We start from the raw sequence: 23,130 nt of genomic DNA, 5'->3' as shown, positions 1-23,130 counted from the left end.
CTCTCAGCTACAAACTTTGGGTAATGACCGCAAGGATGAGATTGCAGATAAACTGCAAATCAGGGTGTCTGGGTTCATAGTGAGAGACAGGGTGAGACATTCAGTAATCCAGTGGGAGCACAAAACAGACCCGCTGCTCCCCTCGCCTTGTAAGGAGCCGGTTGAGGCTGTCAGGGCTGGAGATTAGACTGCCTCCTCGACATCTCCCCGTGGAGGCTTTCCGGGCACGTCCAACTGGGAGAAAAGCCCGGGGCAGACCCAGAACACACAGGAGGGATTATATATCCCATTAGGCTTGGGAACACCTCAGGATCGCCCAGGAGACAGCGCAGGAAGTATCTAGAGACAGAAGGGCATGTGGGCTAGTTTGCTGAGCCTGCTACCACCATGACTCTGCCCTGGATAAGTGACAGAAAATGGATGGACACAATGGATAATACTGCTGTGATTTACACAGACTTATGCATTTATTAAAATGGCCATTATGACATTAATGTTAAAACCTACTGAGCGAGTGTACGAACAACGTTAATTGATAATAATTTCATTCCCAGTGTCTGCTGAGTCACAACAGGGCTTCTCCTTTTTGTGTTAACAGCAAAATTACTTTTTTATGAACTCAGTTTTGCAGTTGTGTTTGATTCTCCTGTGTGAAATATATTGTTTAAAGTCATACTGAAGTCTTTGTTAAAATGCTGCCCGGAAACATAAAACTGCAACATGTGTTTGTCATGTTTGAACTCAGTGGGCTGTTGGAAGTCTTTCCATTGTTTCCATTTGTTTTTAATAAATCACATTTACATATCATATGTAAAAAAAGTATTTTCTTTTTGTCAAAATAAATGGAAGTCGAATTTCATTTATCCATCCGTATCCTGATTGTGTGTATTGACTCTCACTGTACATCCTGAAAATCTACAGACTAAAAAGATTAAATGGATTTCACGGTTGAAAGAAAGAATAAAATGAAAAAGGGAACGAGAGGTGAAACAAAGGAGAGAGGAAGGAAAAGTGTATGTGTGTGTGTAATGAGACAAAGTGTGTGTGTGTGTGTGTGTGTGTGTGTAATGAGGCCTGACTTGGTTAATACCTCAAGGCGAGGTTTGCTTTCTGATGCCAAAACACACACACACACACACACACACACACACACACACACTGAAGGCAAGGTAATTTTTTTTTAAATGGCAGTGGTGAAAAACAAATTACAGAGCTGAATGAGGACTGTCAATCAACCAATGACAGGCTTCGTTTACAGTCTCAGGAGACTTATAGCAACTAAGAACATCACAGGTTTTCAGTTACATGAAAACCACAAATTTAGACTTTTATCCAGTTTTGGAAACAGGTGTGTTTTTTTAAGCCATCGTGGTAATAAATAAAAGTAAACCATCATCACGGAAGAAAAGCTTCTAATCTGTTTGTCTATATGACAGTACAGCTGATGGATATCAGAGCTTACAGGCAGACGGTGTGACGTGCGAGCAGGTGGCTCACGATGTTAATATCACTGTCTGGTGAAAACGTATGTGATGACACCTGGGAACGCTCCGGCCAGCAGTTTAACCACCACTCTAGATCAGTGCTCAACGTTTATTAAACTGCTGGTAGCCATAGCAACAATACAGATGTGTCACGCTTGGTTATCAATTGCTTTTACACTTGATGTTTCACTGACAGCAAAACCTCCCTTCTGAAAAATGCACTTTTTTGAAAAAAACCTGTTTTCTTGCAGAATGCTATTTGTTAAGGATACCCAATACATAATACACTGTTTTTGAACTATATTACTATATTATGTGGTATTGTTTACGGTATGTTTATATGGTTATTATGGTATTGTTAACACATAATAAAGGAATATAGTCCAAAAACAGTGTATTATGCATTGAGTATCCTTAACAAATATCATTCTGCAAGAAAACAAGTTTTTTTTAGTCTTCTCAAAAAAGTGCATTTTTCAGGTAGGAGGTTTTGCTCTTCAGCCATCGTATTTCTACTACAGTCGGGTTGAAGGGTACTGTGTGTGTCAATTCTGGGTTTGATATATGTTGGTTGGGTCATTCTCAAAGGGGAGAAGAAAACTATTCTTTTACTTTTAAGCAGGTTTTAAAGATGATTTATTGTGGAGGGTGAAGGGGTTATATCACAACATGTCCCTGCATGTCAGATGACCACATACAACCTGTGATTGGTCAGCTTGAGTTGCTTTAGCTTTCTCTGATAACTTTCAGATGACAGTGGAGATAAAATGCTTGATTAATTAAAAAGATAAATCTGGTGATTTTCTATATTTTTCATATTGTCAACAAATCTCATGTTTGGATCCAAACCAACAATGAACTGATCTACTAATAAGTATTGTCTGTGTATCCAAAGCCTCATATATCTTATTCCTCTGTGCTGTAGACCTCCGTTGTTGTCAAAAAACTATTAAAAACACATCAGTGAGTCACACAGCTGCACTGGGTGACATGTTCCTTCATTATGAAAAGTTTGGTCACGTTAGTTTGTTTAGAAATGAGTCCAAAGACTAATAACAGTGATCACATTTTCAGTCTCAGGAGAGTAGTTCTGTGTAAAGCAGACGCCACTGAGCATGTGCAGGAACGTGGTTCTGTTTACAGCTTCACTAGCTTGTTGCGCTACAAATCACAACCTCTTGATTTTGTACTGAAGTTCTTTGAGGAATTTACAATGTAGTAGTTTTTAATAGCTTTTGGACAACCAGAATTACCTTTTAAGGTTCGAATATAAGAAATGCTCCTTTTTGTTGTAGCCGGCTGGAGGGACATGTTAGTGTCTGTTTTTGATTGACAGCGGCTGGCAGGCTACTGGTGTTACAACATACAGAACAGAGACAAAGTTAACAAACTGCTGTAGCTACCAGTCATGGACAGACAGCGTGTCGCTAACAGGGATTTTGAAGAGCAACAACCAAACCAGCATCTAACGGATCCGAAGTGACATCTGCAGGTATGTTCACATGCTGTTTAATGTGCTGCAGCCGAGCAGATAATTAGCTATCTAGCCTGCTAACTGATATTAGCGGTGCACTTTTCCCCAGTGAGTGGTTGTTTGGTGACTTGTTCAACAAGCTAAAGTGCAGGACAAGATGTGTGTTCATGTTTGCAAGTTAGATAAAAAGGAGACTTTAGCAGGAAAACTAATGTAGGTTGTTGTTCAGATTCTGTGTCTCTTGTGCTGTGTAGCAGGATGCAATCAGGCTCAGTGTGACTGATAGTCTGCCTATAATAGAACAACACGTTATTGCTTTACGCAAAAATTTGATGTGCTGTATTGAAATAAGGACTCTGGTTATGTAAGTGAATGATGGAAAAGTATTTAATGGAAATACTGTAAAACTAGGGGGCACCCTCAAAGGAGAACATAGAGCAAGTGATTTAAAGAGCAGATATGTTGCTGTAGCAGACAAAATACAATTTAATTTCAGTTGAACTTGATGTGACCTAAAGGAAATAACTCTGACTTCACTGAAGGGCCAAATCATTATGGTGGAGGGCCACTTTTGGCCCCACAAGATGTTGTTTTCAACTCAGCAAATTAGATATCATGACCTACATCAAACAAAAAGAAATCTGTTTGTGCGAGGTGAAGATGGTAAACAAGCACATTCAAAAACATCGCCACACACACACTGTTGACTCCAGAGGTGTTTCAGCCTTCACAACCATCGGCCTTCAAACTCTACTAATAAAACCCACAGGACCGGGTCTCTTTTTGTGTGTTTACTGTACATCTATGTGTGTGTGTGTGTGTGTGTGTGCATGTGTTGTGTGTGTAGTTGTGGGTATCACACACACAAAAAGACTACTATTTATTTCCCCCCCAGAAATTATGAAAGCTTCGTCTCAGCGGCTACACTCTGAGCTTTTGTTCACATAAGCCTGAGTGGGAGACGAGTGTGTGTGTGTGTGTTTGTGTATGTGTGTGTGTTAGCTCTCTATGTTTAGCCCGCAATTTTCATGACCGGGTGTCCTTGTTACCGTGGCAACCCTTGGAGACAAGCGGTCAGGTATAATTGAATCAGAGTCTTTTCATTTTTTTTTTATTCATCTATGTATTTTTGATGGGAGACTGTATTTTGACCTTTTACAGGCTGTTTGTCGAACACAACATGTTGTGGCTCTACAAACCCAATGCAGTTTCGGATCACTTCAAATTACACTTTCAGGACTAAATGGTGAGTAACACTGATTTTCTCAATTTCCGAGAAATCTCGATCACTTGACACCTAAAAAAAAAAACACAAAAAGTAAAAGAAAAAACCAAAATTCCATTAATTTTCCACCAACAAACATCTATATATGCACATCAGACATTCAAAAGGTCATAAATACAATTATTGAACATTGATTCTCACTCATTTAGAGACGTATTTCTTCCAGCAGTAAAGGCAGCAAGCAGGTGAAAGACAAATCACTGCAGGTGGGTGAGAGCAGAGCTACTGTGGTGCTTTTAGGAGCTGTAACTTGAGACGGATTTAATGAATGTTATTTTGCCCGTGGCTCCATTCCAGCATTGTATTATTAGTCAATGGCTGCCCATCCATGCATGCTAATTCAGGTTACAGTAAGAGTTTCTTCATGGTCATAATATATCTTTATTCTTTTTAACTGAAAAACAGATTCAGATTTTATTGACTCATGAACATGTTAACATGGCAAAGAGCACACACAACATATACAATACAATAATGGCACAACAATGGCGTCGGCCAGGACTGAAATACAGCGTAAATTACATAGAAGAAGATTTGATGTAATCTCAACAAGGGAAGACTTCAGCTTTCGTTAGGTTGAGCCAGATTTGTGCCACGGGCGGCAGTTTGCTTAACAATGATTTATAGTTAGGATGTGGTTAAGGTTTAGCAACTATAAACATTAAATGCTCGGGGGAATCATCACTGTTTTAAACAAAGAAGTAAACAGAGAGCTGACGTCATAATGTCATTTCCTGTCTGTCCTCTGTTCCACTAGCTTCTATAAGTCAATGCAATCTCTCAGTTGGCGTTTCTTTCATGTCTTTCTGAAAAAATGAAGCGTTTTCCCGGAGTTTACTTTCCTTAAACCGAGATAACTCCACATCTGCTACAGCAGCTGCTATCAGAAGTTGAAACTGTGGTGATTTTAATAAAGTTAGACGATTACTTTGTGAGCACAGAAAAAACTACAATTCCCTTTGTAGTTCGCTTTTTTCTAAAGTCATTTTTTCAATGTGTTTTTTGTAATCTCTGCTGTCTAGAAACTGCGACCCCTCCTCCCGCTCATGGATTTGTCTCCTGTGTTGAGTCGTGACGTTTAGCCCATGAACGTGTAGGGCTTATGGGAAATGGTGTTTGTTAAATGCTGCTAAAAACATTAATATTGAATAAACAACGACATAAGATCATTTTTCAAAAAGACTACCATCCTTATCGAAACATATGAAGCGATGACTTAGTGTTGAGAAAAGATTCTGTTGGATTTTTAGTTATTAGAGAAGTTATAATGTTCTGGTTTCTCTTTTGTCTTCTATACCAAATGTAAGATTGTGATGAGGCGCCTGCAGTGCACTGTCAAACTCCTGCTCTGATCCTGGTGTTTCTAACCCTCAATGAACCCTGTAATTTCTGTTTTCATGCAACAAATACCTTTCGAATCTCCCAATTTTATGTTTAACGGACGTAAAAATCACACTCTGACATGCTGTGGAGCTCACCTTGCCTTTTATATACACACAAAATGCAGAACTTGAGTTTTTAAGTTCTTTGGACATCAGTGGAACACCAAATCTATCAACAGATCGATGATAGTCCAGGATATACAGAACTTGAAATGTCTTGTGTAGTTTTATAAAAACCTGCTAGTGTTAACGTAGAAGGAACGGACATAATCGATAACGTAAATCTGCCTCCTGCACTGTGTGTGTTTGTGGTTATTAATGAGTCTGTGGGTGAAAGTTAAAGCCCTTTTGTCCGAGTTTCCTTAAAACAAAACTTTGATTAATGTTACTGAGAGAGAGGGAAAGACTGGCTAAATCTTTCATTGATCCATGAGGATAAAAATAATCCAATCAGGAATTCATCAGATGTTATCAATACTGATTCATTAATAGTGTCTTCCAAACAAAACCCTCATCAGTTTATTTAAACACTTCCATCTATTTTCTGGTTGTTTATTCAGAACTGTGTTCAGTGTGAAAAACTCCTGCAGCAGTTTCACAAACTAGTCCCTGAGGATCTTTTTTTTTTTTTTTTTTTTAGGGCTTTTGACCTTATTTACTTCAAATTCAGGAGGGATTTAGACTTTTTCTGCTACACCTCACGATAAGAAACTGTTGCAGAGAGCGAACGACACTAATGATTTTCCTCCCTGAAGTATATATATTTGTTTGTTTTTATTACCTATTGTTCTTTGTTTCCTGCTGGAGTGAATAAGAAAGTGTAGCATGTGTTTTCTTAGTTGCTTGATGGTAATAAATGTCAGACAGCTGCTAACCAGGTTTCTATTTTAAAAATTGCTGCGTTCATTCAGACGATCCACTGAGGATGAATTCTAATGATTCAGATAATTTCCTGACCTTTCCTCTATCACCACCACCAACTCTTCCACCTGTGCACAAAATAAAATACAAGAATCTAACCGACAGACTGCCAAGAAATTTACTGAGCACATTTTTGCCTCCCAGAGGATGATAGAACTGAAGTAGAAAGTCAAGAGGTTGTGATTTGTAGCACAACAAGCTAGCGAAGCTGTAAACAGAACCATGTTCTCACACATGCTCAGTGGCGTCTGCCTCACAGAGAAATACTCTTCTTTTTTTTGTTCATTATTGATGAAAATGATAGTGTACAAACATTCAGGTAAACAGCAGCAGCACATACAAATTAGATTTAAATAATATAAGTACATACGAAGATTTCAGGGAAAAAGTTGCATAATATTTCAATAGCTTATTACTTTTTTGTATAATAAACTGAGTGATTTAAGTAGAGAAAAGATGAGATCTTAAGTAGTGATTTAGAAAATTTCTGTTTGTGAATAAAAAATGTTCATATATGATAATGAGATAAATACGATATTCAAGACCACCATCATCTGGATTATCATAGTAACTAATAATATCTTTAAGATTAAAAGAGTAGACAGAGTTAGAAGCTTCAAAAAAGTGAGACTCTACGTCTGTCCAACACTTTTAGGATATTTCACAATCAAAAAAAAAAAAAAAATCGGTGACAAATTGTTTCTGTATACAAAAATGTACAAGAAATATCAATGTCTGTAAACTTAACAATAACACAATTGGCAGGGTATATTTTATGTAAAATTTTGATATGTACTTCCTTAGGCTTGTTTGAAATATTGAAGTATTTACAAGGTAAGAGCCAGTTTGAATTTCAGCCGTTTCCTTAATCTGTTTGCATATCCTAAAGCCAAGATCTTATTATCTACTGTTAAGAGTGATAGAACGCCAATGATTTATTAATACAGGGTTGTTATCAGTTAGGGGATAAGAGATATGATGCCTGGTTTCATTCTAGCTGCTGTCTCTTTTTGGCTGTTGCTTTCTTTGTACATACACATTAATGGATTTTGAATAAGTTCTAAAAGGTGTTTATAAAATTCAAGAGATAGACCATTGATTCCTTGAAGATAATCCATCTTTAATTTCATTAGCTGACAAGTTGCACAGATTTAAATTCTTCATCAATTGAAGGGATATTAATATGATTTTTTCCATTTTCCATAAAATGCATTGACAAAATTAATAATTAACTTTGGATCTTTGGAAGGAGCTCCGTCAATATTAAGGGCAGTGAATGATTTCCTTTTAAAAATTTCTTTTCTCAAGAACAAATAATTTAATTTGTGTTTCTTTCCCTTTCCTCTGGCCATTTGGCTCCAGACCTAATAAACACTTCTTTTGCCATGTCTAAATAAATTTGATCCAGCTGTTGCTGGACGTCCTTCAATTGCAGTTCTTCTTCCAAAGTAATATTTTCTTTTGTCAGTAGAAGGTCACAGAGCTCTCCTGAGAATGAAAACATGATGCTGTTATTATTCTTTGGAGCCGTTTCTAAACAAACTAACGTATCCAAAACTCCTCATAATGAAGAACATGTCACCCAGAGCAGCGGTGTGGCTTACTGACAGGTTTTTAATAGTTTCTGGACTGCAACGGAGGTCACAGAGGAATACGATATATCAGGCTTTGGATACAAACACGATACTTGTTAGTGGATCAGTTCATTGTTGGTTTGGATCCAAACATGAGATTTGTTGACAAGAAGAAAAATAATGAAAAGCACCAGGCCCATGTTTTAAATCCACTGAGCTAACATATAATGAATGTGACTAAACTGATCTGCCAACTTTAGCGTTATGTTTAGGCAACTAAAACTACAGATCATGGTCATGGCTAAATAAACTTAAAGCTAACATCAGCAAGCTAAGATGGTCGCAATGGAGATAACACGCTGATGTTTAGCAGGTTTACCATCTTAGATTTGTGTGTTAGCATGCTAACATTTGTCAATTCGCACTAAACACAAGCCTTATCCTTTAAATAGTGTTGTGAGCCTCCAAAATCCTGTATCAGTCAGGCTCTAGTACTGGTAGTATTAGTGGTAGAACGTGTGCTGTACTGTTGCTAAACCCGAACGATGAAACTTTCTTAACACATTAGCTGCAATACATACACTGGGTGTGAAAAATACACATAGAAAATGATGGATCAAAAAGAAAAACAAACATTAAAGAGTGTTTCCCACAGAATTAGATTTGAATTGTGGTAATAACTGACTGGAGTGGAGCATATATGGTGCTCCACATTGTACATAGAACACTGTACTGCTTTGTGTATGAACAAATAAAGTTTGACTTGATTTGAAAAATATTTTACTAGGTTAGCTTGCTCTGTTAGCTGTGCTACAGTCAACCAGTTAAGTCTTCGTCCTTCAAGAATACAGCTGGGTTGATGGCTTTCCAGGTGTTGAGCTGCACATACACACAGATACACAGGCTAACCGGCTCAGAAAGCTGTCTGGGGTTGGACTTGTTTGGTGTTGCACACTTAAGTCCTTTTTCAGTCACGTCCCAAATTTGTCCCGAAATTATTTCAATGCTACATCCTCCCCGTGATGATTGGAGGTCCGTTCAAGCCCTGCATGCTTGCTAATAACATCTTTGAAGAGTTGGGTCTCCAAGATTGCGTTAAGAACATAGACTAACTTATCAGTTCATTTGAATGCATCACTTTTGGACAAATTTGTGCAGAAGTGTTCATGATACTAGGTGGGGATGGGCATGATTACTCAATTCAGACATCATTATTCATTCAACATATAGAGTAATTGCATTTCTTTTTTACTTTGTAAAAAACATGTATGCATGTACAGACGGGTGACAAAGGAAAAACTGGTACAGTGAGGGGATCTGGTGGCTCTGTTATACTTTGGGTCCACTTGTCCCCTTAGAGGGAAGGGTCAAATCAATACAGATCAGCTTTATCCTATGATGAAACATTTCTATCCAGATGGGAGTGGTCTCTCTTCCAGGATGCCCCAATTCAACAATTCAATTCAATTCAACACCCCAATTCACAGGACACGAGGGGTCACTGGATAGTTTGCTGAGTATGAAAATGGCCTTCAGTCACCAGATCTCAACCCAATTTTACACATATAGGAGATTTTGGACTGATGCTCTCCACCACATCAATGATCAAACATTAACATGAACAGAGTCTCCAGAATATCAGAAAATAATACTTAAATACACAGGTTACTCTGTACACATGTAGCCTATTTAAACTTTTGAGGGTAAATTGAACCATTGACTCAATTTGTCCCAACATCACTGGCATGTTTTACCCTACAACCTCCAATTTGACAAAACTGTTTCACACAGTGGCTCAAATCCACAGTTATGCTAAGTTTATGACCTTGTTTTGTAGCTTACACTGACTTAAATTCACATATAATAATGTCCAAAACGTATCTGTTTTAATTAAGATACAAGACTGATAACTTTAGTAACACTTGGCATGACAAAAATCTTTTTTTTGCTCTGTTCTGCTGACCACTCTCTCCATGTGCTTGAGTCCAAGATGGATTGAGTAATGTGAGCTATACTTCCTTAATTTGTGGTCACATTTTGTTTATGGTTACCTAGATACAGGAAGTGGCTCATTTTACCCACTGGCTCTACTCACCCCGTTCTCCCCTACTGTTGCAGTAGAGTAGGTGCTGGTGATTTCACAGTTTCAGACAGACGTTAGCAGTCATACAGGCGTGAAATCAGATGAAAACACTGTAATGTGTCGTTCCTCTTTACATTTAATTCTACCGCTGTATTAAATGTAATTTCAGTGAGATATTAAACTACTATTTCATATTCATGCTCTCTCTCCTCCACTTCTGCTTTCTCCATCACTTTCCCCTCATGGTCGTTCCCCTCCCTCCCTCCATCTGTCTCTTTCCGGCTAAATGCCAGCTGAAATGAATATGTTAATTCAGCGGGCTGCTGGCTCATAGCTCCGTGATCAATGAGGCTCCTGGCGGTTGGTTCAGTTTCAGCTCAGGATCTATAGAGAGCTGGATCATTAAAGCATCAGGGGAACCAGGCCTGAGCTGCTTGATGAAAAATTATATCACTCATTATGTAACGCAAAAGGTAATATTATTGTATTTATCTTAATTTAAATAACTTTTCCATTTGTCTTCGGTTCAGGATCATTCAGTTTCCTGTCAGTAGTCAGGAAACCACAGATTGTCAATAACATGAAGTTAAGGGTAAGAAGGTTGCAGCGAGGGAAGAAAGGAGGTAGAGATCAATATTTGATGTTCCTGTTGTCATTTTTTTCTAAAGGGAACTCAAAAGTTTAGAAAAAATACTTCCAAGCAAACAAAAGTCACTTTTTCTTCAATTTTTCATCAAAATAGATAGAAAACTTCATCCAGAGAAAGAACTGAACTGGAGCAGAGGCACCCACTGTTTCTAGGAAACCAAAAGGCAAAATTGGTCACATTATTACACAAACACACACACAAAAAGAAAGAACAGTGTTTCATTGTCTTCACTGGGAAATAGATGGGGAGGCATGGGTACAAAGATACAAAATATATTGCAGAGTTTTGGCTGTTTTTTTGTAATTTTAAACTCCAGTTGAACTCACATTTAATCAAACCTTTTAGCACCTCAAAAATACTGTCAACATCTTTTTAAATGTATTGTTAGTCAAGGTAGGCATTCGTCAGTCTCTGGAGACCATGGAGTTGAGATGGACACAGGTTAAGTTTGATGCTGGTCTTGTCTGTTTGGCTTTTGGGCCTTTCTCCTCAGTCTCAATGCCTCAGACTGCTGGGTAAGTGTCTCGTCAAACTCGGAGAGGCCTTTCTGCACCATCTGTCTCTATTGCTGTTCGATGTGAGGCTACAGCTTCCCAGGTGTTCAGGTCGACGCTTCAGGTCGACGCAGTTGAGCGGAGTCTGCCCGTGGGACATTTTCCCTGTGCTAATTCTCCGTGGAGGAGATCCTTGGGGATCCGGCCATCATTCATTCACACTACATGACCGAGCCAACGCATGCATCTCTGTTTCAGCAGGGTTGTACGTGCTGGGGACTCCAGCTCTCTCCAAGATGGTATTATTTGGCACTTTGTCCTGCCAGGTGGTGTTCAGGATGCACCGGAGGCAGCGCATGTGGAAAACATTGAGCTTTCAGGGTCCAGGACTCACTGCCGTACAGGAGGGTGCTCTGTCAGCTTGCTGTTGGTCCATACTCTCTTTATCAATCTGGACATGGTGGTAGCTGCCTTGCTGATACGTTTCTTTAGGTCAGTGTCAAGAGAAAAGGAGTCTGAGATCATCAGACCAAGGTACACAAAGTCACGGACAACCTCCAGTTCACATCCTGTCCCATGACCTGTGTTGTCTTCGGACTGATGGTGAGTCTGAAGTCTCGGCAAACCTCGCTGAGCTGCTGTAGGTCTTCAGCTGAGTGGGTGGTGACTGTTGAGTCGTCTGCAAAGAGGACGTCCTGCAGGCATTTCATTTTTGAAAGCAAGGAGGAAGCAGAGAAGGAAAAGTGGAGTTATCGAAGAATAAGGAGAAATAGAAGAAAATGAGGAGATAAGAAAGGAAAGGAGTAATGGCAGTTAATGAAAGATGGAATTGGCAAGAAGAGAAAGGATGAGGTAGAGAAAGTAAGGATGAAGCATTTTAATGGAAATGGAAGAGAGACAATGAAAAAGTATAAAGAGAGAATAAGGAGAAAATATAGTTGGAAAGAGTCAGACAACGTCATTATCACAACCCAGCAAAGTGTTTTCCTCGGGAGAGACAGGAAGTTATTGTGTGTGTGTGTGAGAGAGAGAGAGAGAGAGAGAGAGTGAGACAGTTTTTTCTCGTTGCCAAAGGTCGGTGGATCAACAGCTCGTCTGCTGCTCTGATAACACACTCTAAATTAGACTGCAGCGTGTGTGTGTGTGATTGGAGGACAGTGATTTATGGAGGCAAAGTTTATCGTCATTACATTGAAGGATGAATATTCTCAAAACTCTCCTTCTTCTTCCTCCTTCTTCTGGTTTTCTTTCTTTTCACCTCTCGCTCTTCTCTTGCTCTTTTTCTTCATCTCCCTCCATCATACGGGTGGAGTTGTTTAACAGCAGCTGAAGGATTGAACCTTCTCTCTGCTGGAATAAAGTAAAAACCAGTCAATAGGACGTTAATGGAAACCAGACCACAATTTATGACTTTAATTTGACCAAACAGGGTCATGTTTGTGTGTGTGTGTGTGTGTGTGTGTGTGTGTGTGTGTGTGTGTGTGTATGTGTTTATGTTCTTTTTCAGCCCACTGATATTAAAGATCAGTCAAAATCATAAATTAACAAACACACATACACACATCTGTCCATATTTCTGTGTGTTTAAAGAAGCTGAAACTGAATCAGGCTTCTAACAGAAGTAGATATAAGCGATGGAGCTGCAACTGATGGTTATCGGTTATTTTTTCCAACTAACTGATTAATTGTTTAGGCAGAAAATGCCCATTGCAAATTCACACAGACAAAAGGTGTAATCTTTTCTTGCTGATTTTGTCTCAGTGATAGTTGAACAAAACTAAAGCCCCATTCAGACAGGATTAACTTTACAGGGGAAGGTGGGGAATTAAATATTCTCTGTGCTCCTCAATAATTCAACTCACGGTTCCGAACAGGATTTGACCCATGTGCAAATGACAGGATACGGTCTGTAATAGACGTGGAGGTTCAGCAGGACAAAGCCAAAGGCCTCCCCAGGGGGGCGCCAGAGAGTTGAAGGTGAGGCAAAGATACTACATGAGGTGAACTTAAGTCAACACTCCTTCCTGGCATATCCACCAACACCCATTTTTCCCGTGTTTCTCCTGTATTTTCACCCCCTCTCCCACTGTGCTCCCGTTTTGTTGTTTCTCCTGGCAAACTCCCATAATTTGAATGGTCCTCAACCTTCATATGAATAATCGTCATACACACTGATCCATAAGTTTTGTATGTTTGTTTGACATTACCCAAGTTGTCAGATCGTCTATGAAACACAATCTATACACACAATCCACTAGGGGTGTGTCCAAATACAAATACATTATTGGGCAAGGCACAAATAGAGGGTTTTTTTTACAAATATTTGTGTCATACATATTTTAAAAATTATTTGTTATCAGGAAGAATGTCAAATATCAGTGTGCAGGTCGGTTACATCGCTATCTCAGTGTCTCTCCTCTGCTACGCCGTTACGTCACATCCACCTGCTACATGACGCACATTTCCTTATTTGGACATCGCTCTTGGAGTTTGGGGGTGTTCCTCAGAGATAAAGCTGAGCTACTGACACATGCAAAGTGCTCCCAAGAGACTCTCCATAACCTGTTGTTCCCCTTCTTTCCACAAAGTTAGGTTGTAAAAAATAGGCAATAAATGAAAAGTGCAAAGCAAGAATCGCCTTTGAAGTTCTTCCCTACACGTTACACATTGTGCTGTCTCTGTGTTAATGGGTGTATGAATAGGTAGAGGTCTGTCTGCAATGACTCCAGTTCGAGACCCACTGTGGGGACCTCCTTCGTAAGGTAGTTTATTCATGAACATTTATTGTAACACTTTAATATTCTAGAATGAAAAACAGGATTTTTAAGCCTCTTTCCACTTTTATTCAAATACAAATACAAATAATGTTGCTGCCTCAACAAATACAGATACAAATACAAATAAAAAAAACATACTATGATATGTTGGTGTTAGTATGTTTCCATCTATCAGATTAGCAAAAACATTGTGTAGTAGAGGAAAAAACTCAGAGAGTTGCTTTGAAATATGCTGAGCAGCTCTGTTAGGCTATAATACTCACTGTAAAGAAAACCAAACTGGTTATTGGACATGTTGAAAATTTTGACCAAATGATGGCCTTGGAGGACAAATTGGGATCACCAAAGTTCACAAAGAACATGAATGTCTGCACCAAATTGCATGACAATCCATCCAACAGTTCTCAAAATTTCACTCAAAAACCACAAAATGCATGGTGATGCCCAAAGTCAGTAACCTTCATCCTCTGAAAACCATGAATGTCTGCACCAAATTTAACACCAATCCATCTAATAGTTGTTGAGTTATTTCAGTCTGGATCAAAGTGGTGGAATGACTGACATTGCCTGCCTTCGAGCAACACCGCTAGCGTGTCCAAAAAAATCCCCAAAGACATTCAGACAGAGAAAAGTTGCAACTCTCATCCTGGAGAAGGGTGACGGTTTTTAATAGATTGCCTAGAGGAAGCTGAAAATCTATATTTTGAGGATCAAATACACATTCCCTGGAGGCCTGAAAGGTTACTTTGAAAGCTTTGTTCCAGCAGCAAGAAGCAAGACTGTAACTGTTGTTATAATGGATAGCAATGAGAACCAGAGTCATGGCAAAAAAACCCATCAAAATGTTGATAGAAAAATAGATAATTGGCACATCAGTTAACTTTGTGCCTCAGCTTACTGGACAATAAGATCTGGAGGGAGGAAGTCTGGAGCTCATAGAAGTAGTTTAAGCTTTAAAGCACCATTCCAAATCAGTCCAGTAAATATATTTACGACAGCCATTTCCCAGTTAATGCAAGTGACACTGTAATATTTCCTACCTTCCAGGGTCCCATTGGCTTCATTTCATTTTAGTACGCTATCAAAATCAACTTGCAGAGACTTGAAACTTTCTCAGCATAACTTATTCATCACAATGAGACACAAGCTGGTACTGATTTTCATTAAAGTGACTTCAGTTTTCTCTTCTCCATTCAGCTGGCACATAGCAATGGAAACTCAGCAGGGAATAATTAGCAGACATGACTCCAGATCAAACTCAGATGTGCAAAAAAGTGTAGAAAGTCCAAATAGCAGCTGGTAAACAAATAGTAGTTTATAGCTTGTAACTCCAAGTAGTGAGAGTAGGAAGGATTCTGTAAATTACTACAAAAGCTCAAATATAGCAGCGTGTTTTGGGAAATGAAGAGGTAAAGAAGTTGTAAACAGAGTAGTTATTTGGCTTAAACATGTTCCTTTAAATGGAGGTGCAGCAACTGTCATTTTCCAAAACAGTATGTTGCAAAATCAGTTTCCACGTGTGCTGTTGCCCTTGCACTAATCGGGTGCATTCATGCACAGCATAGGAATAATCTGTATTGTCCACGGTGGATGTGCAGTGCTGATCTGGATTCAGGAGGCTTTAGTGTCTAATTTCAGCCGATTCACCTCTGAAGAGCAAAACTCCATCCAGCAGAGGCTCACCGGGAAATGCCTTTTTTAATTTTTTATCTTGCTAAGACCGTGGCTTGTAAAGCTTCAGATACATTTATACCTCAACAATGAGTTTTTTTCCCCTCCACACACACACACACACACTGTGACAGTTACAAGACCGCAGAGGAAACAAGGTTTGCAACGTTTACAGTCTTTTTAGCATCAAATTCCCTCTTTGTGTTTCCTCGGACGGTGTTTCTCTGTTGAGCTGCGGTGGAAGTCTAGTAACAAAAAGAGGGACTTTGGCACTAAAAAGACTGTAAAGATGGTGATGCTGGTCTCTCAACAACTACAGGCCAGATTTCTGTGACTTTTACTGACCACATTCATGAAGCTCAGGACAAACTTGACACTTTTTCAGTTTGGTAAAGCTAATGTTTTCATATCATGTGGCATACATAGACTGTATAAAAATATGGACGTAGTTACCGTGACGTCACCCGTTGGTTTCTGAAGAGCGGTTTTGAAGCTCGAAGTGAGCCGCTCCGGCCATCGCCATCTTGGCAGTGCGTGACGCTGCCTAACTCCCAGCCAATCAAAAATGGGCAAAGAGGCGGGCCGAATGGCTAAACAAGCCACCTAGCAGCTGGCGGACCTGTCACTCAAAGCAGCCATGTCCTTCATTATGCATAACTTTTCAGCTTAATAGAACTTAAACAGGTGAGTTATAAAAAAATTCACCCCCCGTACAGTTGTTATGAAAAAGAAATTAGCTTTAGAGACCAAAACTGTTTTTTGTACCAGGCTGTAAACATGTTTATTTCTGCTGTAAAGTTGGGCATTTTAACATGGGGGTCTATGGGGATTGACTCACTTTTGGAGCCTCAAGTGGCCATTCAAGGAACTGCAGTTTTTGGCACTTCCACATTGGCTTCATTTTACAGCTCTGGAGGTTGCCGTTTGGTGGCATAATGAAGGTTTTAGCCTGTAGAGGGCGCTAGGAGGACTTGAGTATGTTTTGTGTTTTTTTTTTTCATTGACCCTGATCAGATCGTGATGAGGAGGCTGCTGTCGGGATGAAGATCCTCTCTGCTGATGTGCTGAAAGCAGGAGAAATTTAAATGCTTAACACTTTCCTCAGTTTACCTTCACTTCCCCCACAGGATCTGCCGCTTTGTTTATTAATGTTTATTGTGTTTGTTTTTGTCCTTTTCTCTTCTATTTATTCTTTTGCCGCTTAACACGATGTTCCCTTTTGTTTGTTGTCTTCTCATCTTTCCATTTTATTTCTTACCAGGTGTCATTTTTATGCTCTGATTTGACTAAATTTGCTGAATGAAAATGATTGATTCATTTTTCTGCATTATTTGTCTGTTTATTCTTTCCTGTCCTTCCTTTTTAAAGCACATTTATGTCTGAGGAACACACACACACACACACACACACACACACACACACACACTGAAAGAGAAATGAAAGAGATAACTGTGTTATTCTATCTCTAATTCTCTCTCAGACTCAGTAAATCTGTTCTAAGAGAGAGGAGGTTATAAAACTATCCGACTGCCTCTCTTATTAACATTACACTGTGTGTGTGTGTGTGTGTGTGTGTGTGTGTGTTACGCAGACCTTCAGAGAGAGGATATTTTTCAAAAGTGCCAATTTGCGAGTTAAGACTTTGTTTTAGGTTTGGATTATTTTTCTAATACTTCAATCCCTCTTATTCACCTGAATGCCACATCAGACTACACAATATTTTTATCTTTCAACATGGTCACTGTGTCCAATTAGTCAATAAGAGACTCATAAATCCTACCTGTGACTTTACAAAGAGACACGGCAGAACTTTCACACCTTTGCAGAGGTAACGGAGGTGCCAAGAACCGACTTCACTGTTCCACCTGACAGCACCAACGACGAATGTTTCCATATGTAATCAGCGTTTTTTTAAGTGACGCTGGAACGATTCGTGGTCACTGTGTGGTGAAGTTGGGCTCCGTGTTTTTCCTTTCCAAGTCGGTAGAAAGGGGGCGAGCATGTTGGTGAGCAGCAGACAGACGTGTGCAGAAGGTGAAGGTCCTCTTCTCCATGTTTACACTCGAAACACGTCGTAGAAGTTTGTCAAACCAGACGAGAGAGAACCGCACCGAAAAACCCCTAAAGAGACGAGGCACTCTCATCGTGTCAAGAGTTTCCCAGGCAATGACACAGAGGTTGGCTCACGTTTCAGAATAGTGCCGCACAGAGGCTCCCAAACACAAATGATTATTGATTTACAAATGAATGGATATTTGGTGTTATTTCTGGTATTAAAGAAAAGATTCTTTTGGCCCGGTGGCCCACCAGGCCTGTACAATTATAGAGGAAACACTGAGCTCTGTAACACTTTGAAGCCTTTTACTCATTCTTAATTTCCTTTTGGCAAAGTCACTACACATGTCATATATGCACGCATCATTGTTTCACATACTGCACACTGAACCTGCTACTTCACTCCAGGATGCATTTTCATTGGTAGCTCTTTGTTTTCAAATTTACTTTAACTATCCTTTATGCTTATTAACAGCTTTTAGTTCCATTCAGATCATAATATTCACTCATACATGTACTGAACAACCTTTTTTTATTGTGCCTAGAAGAGAGTTGTAAGCGGCAGCATCACGCAGTAATGAGTCAAATCAATTGGAACAATTTGGCCAATTGGAGATGATTGGAGAGGTTCGGGGACACCAGTGACACCACTAACTAAAAACTCCTGAGCTCCCATAAGGTTAGACCTAGAGCTCTGGAATTTTATACAGGTTATATGTAGAAGGTTTATGGTGTTCTGCATCGTTCTGGCATAAAGCATGTCCTAATTATTGTTATTCAAATATGACTCATTATAGACGAGGACCAAAAACCCTTTTTTGAGTCTTATTTGAACTGATGTAGTTTTGTTTGTGTTTTAGCCACATGCTAAACAAACACATTTCCAGAAACTAGAAGATGTCACTTGTTAAATGAAGCCTAATATATGCATCAAGGACTTACAAGCTTTTCCATTTGGGTGTGCCAAATAGGTGAAAATTCTATAAAAAGGGTCGATGTTAAGGGGTTAAAGAAAAAGTTAGATGTGCTTTTAAGTTTGAATCATCATCAGATTGGAATAATTTGCCTAATTCACTCTGATCAATGACTTTAAGACCTCTGTGCTTGTTTATCTTAAATCTACTTGTTCTTGTTTTTGATTGTTTACCTTCATTTTTAGTTTATAAGTAGAGTATTAGTATTTTGACATGATATTATTTGATCATTTATTTCTCAATGTTTTCAGTCTTCCAGGGATATAAAAACCATGTTGACAGGACATTCTGAGCCTTATTAATGTTAAAACATGTACTGATGTTGCCAAACAAACAAAATACAGAAACCAGGTTTTCATCTCTTATTGTTTTTCTGATGGTAATTCTTCTGTATCAGCCAGCAAAGCATGAATACACATCACAATATATGAGGTTATATCATGGTTTTGGGAAAGAAAACGGTCATCTTTTAATTTTTAAATAGTTTTTGGTATGGATGTAGCTGTAAAAGAGACGGACTGGTTTGCTTTTACTGGACAAAAAGTCAAACGTGATGATTATGAACCAATATTTTGAGATATAAAGGGGTGCATTTTTTCTATGATTTCAAAGATTTACTGATGCTGAAGCCTTTAAAGATCATATAAAAACTCATCTTTGTAAAGAGTGTGTTTGACATCTGTCAGCAACGATTTTGAGATGAAGGGGTACGAATTTTGCAAACCGCGTCCCTCAGGTGTAGTGTTCAACTCGTCTTGTTGCCTCTTGCGGCTGCAGTTTACACTTCCTGCTGCTAGAGGGCGCTGCTCCTCTGCTCCCCTGACAGTTCAGTGAACAGAGAGCTGCAGGTCGTCCTGATCTCAGGTGTTTCTAACAGTTCAGTCTTCCACATGAAAACATCATTAGATCACTGAAACAGAGCAGCAGCAGCCACACATACACACACACACACACACACACACACATACACACACTTAGAAAACATGAATAAAACATGAGTCCAACATTATGTCCAGTTTGGACTGAGGACAAACAGAGGCCACTGGGAGGTTCAGTACGACAAAAACAACAACAACAACACATACATACCAGGCAACTCAACAACAACTGTGAGTGTGTGCGTGCACTTGTGTGTCTGTTGTGTTCTTGTTTTTGTTTGTATTGCATGCTGCATTCTTGTAATTGTTTGTGTGCTCGTGCCCCATGGGGCAGGTTGCCATGGGGACAGTGATAAGGGTTCTAAATGGTTCTCAATAATTCATGAGTTTTTGATAAGATGCACAACACACACACACACACAATAATGAGAAAACAAGACAGACAATCCTCTCTAGACAAACAAACACGAGGAGAAACTGTGCATTGCAAACAAATACAACACAGCAAACACCCCCCCCCCCCCACATGCAGAGAGCGTATGTTGTCCTGCATGTACTCATAACACACACACTCATTTCCATTGCCCAAACTATTTTAATTTAAAATTTGATATAAAACTCAATACAATCAATACCCAACAAAATGTGATACTGTAGGTGGGCTCATATCTGGGTTGTTTTCTAGTATTAAAAATAACTTGAAGGCATTAAAAAAAGGGGGGGGGGGGGGGGAAGTAGTCATTGTAGTCATGACTGAAACAACGCCCACTGAAAAGTTTGTCCTTTTCATGTTTCACAAGTTGCCTTGAACACCTCCGGACATCAGAGTAGTCTATTATTTGTTCAGCGTCTTCTACATCCACCCTGTCCTCTGATATTCAGGTCTAAGAGGGGATTCATTCAGACTGAAAACAACCCAGCATTAAAGCAACATAGGGAGTTATGTAGGTGGGGGTGTGGCAACTATTTTATCGTTACTTTTCCAGCCAATAGTTGTCGAGATATTTCAGTCCAGAAGTGTTGAAGCAACTGACCCACACTGCATCCATAGAGCCACGCCGTTAATGTGGTTAACAAGCCTCTTATGAATGCAACCAGAAACTATGCAGATGACAGGATCTGGTTACTAATAGACATTGACATTCAGCAGGGTGAAGCCAAAGGGGGGCACCAGAGAGTTGAGGGTGACACAAAGATACTACGTGAGGTGTATAAGTCAAAAATCCTTCTTGGAGTCATAACTCAGTCAAATCTTAACACATAGACATGAAACACGTAGTGATATTATTCAGTGTGACTTATACTTTCTGAGGATATCATTATCGCCAGTAAACCTCCATAAACCCACTTAGAAATCGATAGTGGTCTGTACATCCATGGCTACACTGCAAACAGGAACTGCTAATAGCTAATCCCGCAGACTTTTAAATGGTGTCAATTTGCCAAAAAGTAAGCAAATATGGGCTAAAAACTGGACTCAAACAAGAATATTTAGCCGACGTTACAGCAGCCCATTTCATGAGCTTTCATAGGGTCTTGCTCTCCTGATGGTTTTATTTTTTTCTGTCGTCAATAGGCTTATATGTTGGTGTTAGCATGTTTATATAAAAAAAACCTCCACTTTAAATTACAAGGAAAAGAACAACCATTTAAACTCTGATATCTGGTCACTAACATGACTTGTGGTTGAATTTAAACCTGTGTTGTTCTCTCTGCTCTTTGCTCTGCGTTGTGTCCATTGATCTGATCAGTGATGGAACTGAGTGACCAGTCTGACCGATCAATCCCATCAGCCGACCAACAGACAGGCTCCAATACAACCGATCGATCAGCCGACCAGTGAGGTCATCTGGCCCGAAGCAGAGGACAGCTAGCCAATGAGCGGGCTAGTTGCCGTCAAGAGGTCCAATCACAACGATTGATCAGGCGATCGATCATGTAATGAAAGGCGTTCCTCCTTCTCTTCCTCCTTAGCCACCGCTTCTGCCTCTTATCATTTTCTTCTTACTCTTGTTTCTCTTCCTTTTATCTTCCATCTCACTCTCCTCCATTTTCCTCTCTTCCTTCCTCTGTTGCTATTTTTTCTCTTCCTCTTCTTCATTTTTTTCTATTCCTCCGCTTTTTTCTCCCTTTCTTCCTCCTCTTGTAACATCAACCAGTCTTCCTTTTACTCCTTGTACTCTTCTTCTTCATCCTCTAAGAAGGGTCTGACTGCAGACGTCACCAGCTTCCGTTGGCGGCTTTTGTAAAAATTTAGTTTTGCTAGATCTGAAAACAGTCTCATTTCTCTGCTCAAGGGAGTTATCATGTTTTTTCCTGTTAAAAAACAAAAAAAACAAAAAAAAGAAAACTAGCCATATATCTGTTTTTGAGTGTTAGACAAGCCCTCAGGAGCTGCGCCGGGCTGTGAAGCAGATTTCACATAGTGGCCAAACCGTGTAATTACAACGTCACGTGACGCTATTGGGCCCCAAAAGACTTTTCCCAAACACTTACATTGTGACAGAGATGTCTGTAAATAAGCAGATACATTTTTTTTGAGCATCACAACCCCCGAAAAATGACTTGTCTCAATATCAGAATTTGATCTGTTCGGTCCGATCACATTTTGAAAGTCTATAAGAGCTGCATGATTTAATTATTCTAACCCCATTAAAGTTAGCCGGAGGGCTACACTGGAAGTAGCCAGCTTGGCCGACAAAGTCGCTAGTGCGCTCTGTCGGCCCCACAGATATGGAGGAAGTTAACATTTCTGGCTTCAGGCGCCACTGAGCAACTGTCATAATAATGAACTCCCTGCCTCCAACGCTGTATCCCGCTCTTTTCACACATCAATGGTGTTGGATATGAAAGAAATACTAGATATAATACATACTTGTTGGTTGACATTACATAAAGTTCAGGTGTTGGAGAAGCTAATGTTTCCTGTTAGCCATATGAAACCATGTGACACAGATTGTTAATATAATATATCCACACTAATGAAACTGAAAACAAACCTCTTGTGTTTTTAGTGACAGTGTTACATTTTAATGACTTATGTGAGCCTAAATTTATACTGTCTTCAAAATCTATACATAAAATATAAAAAACAAACATTATGTTCCAGTATTTAACTCCTTCCTGCTCAGGATGTAAAACATATGGGACCATTACATCACTGATAAATACAAAAAGCTAATCTTTAACAGCATATCAGCTGACTGTTTTAACGTTAGCATAAAGTTGCATCCTACTTTTTTCTTTCCACACCTTGCTAATGCTAATGTTAGCCATAAACGTTTTTATAGGAAGACTGAAGACAGATTTATATCTGCCCAGTAACTTCACTTTTTGTGTGGCTTTATTGGATTTTTATTTCACATACAGCAGATTTTATACACAGTAGATATCGTTAGCTTCTCATTCTGAGTGAAAAGGATTAAATTA

Source organism: Thunnus thynnus, chromosome 23 (genome assembly GCF_963924715.1).
Source record: "Thunnus thynnus chromosome 23, fThuThy2.1, whole genome shotgun sequence".
In the NCBI taxonomy this organism is placed as follows: domain Eukaryota; kingdom Metazoa; phylum Chordata; class Actinopteri; order Scombriformes; family Scombridae; genus Thunnus; species Thunnus thynnus.
Note: the sequence above shows the minus strand (reverse complement) of the source record.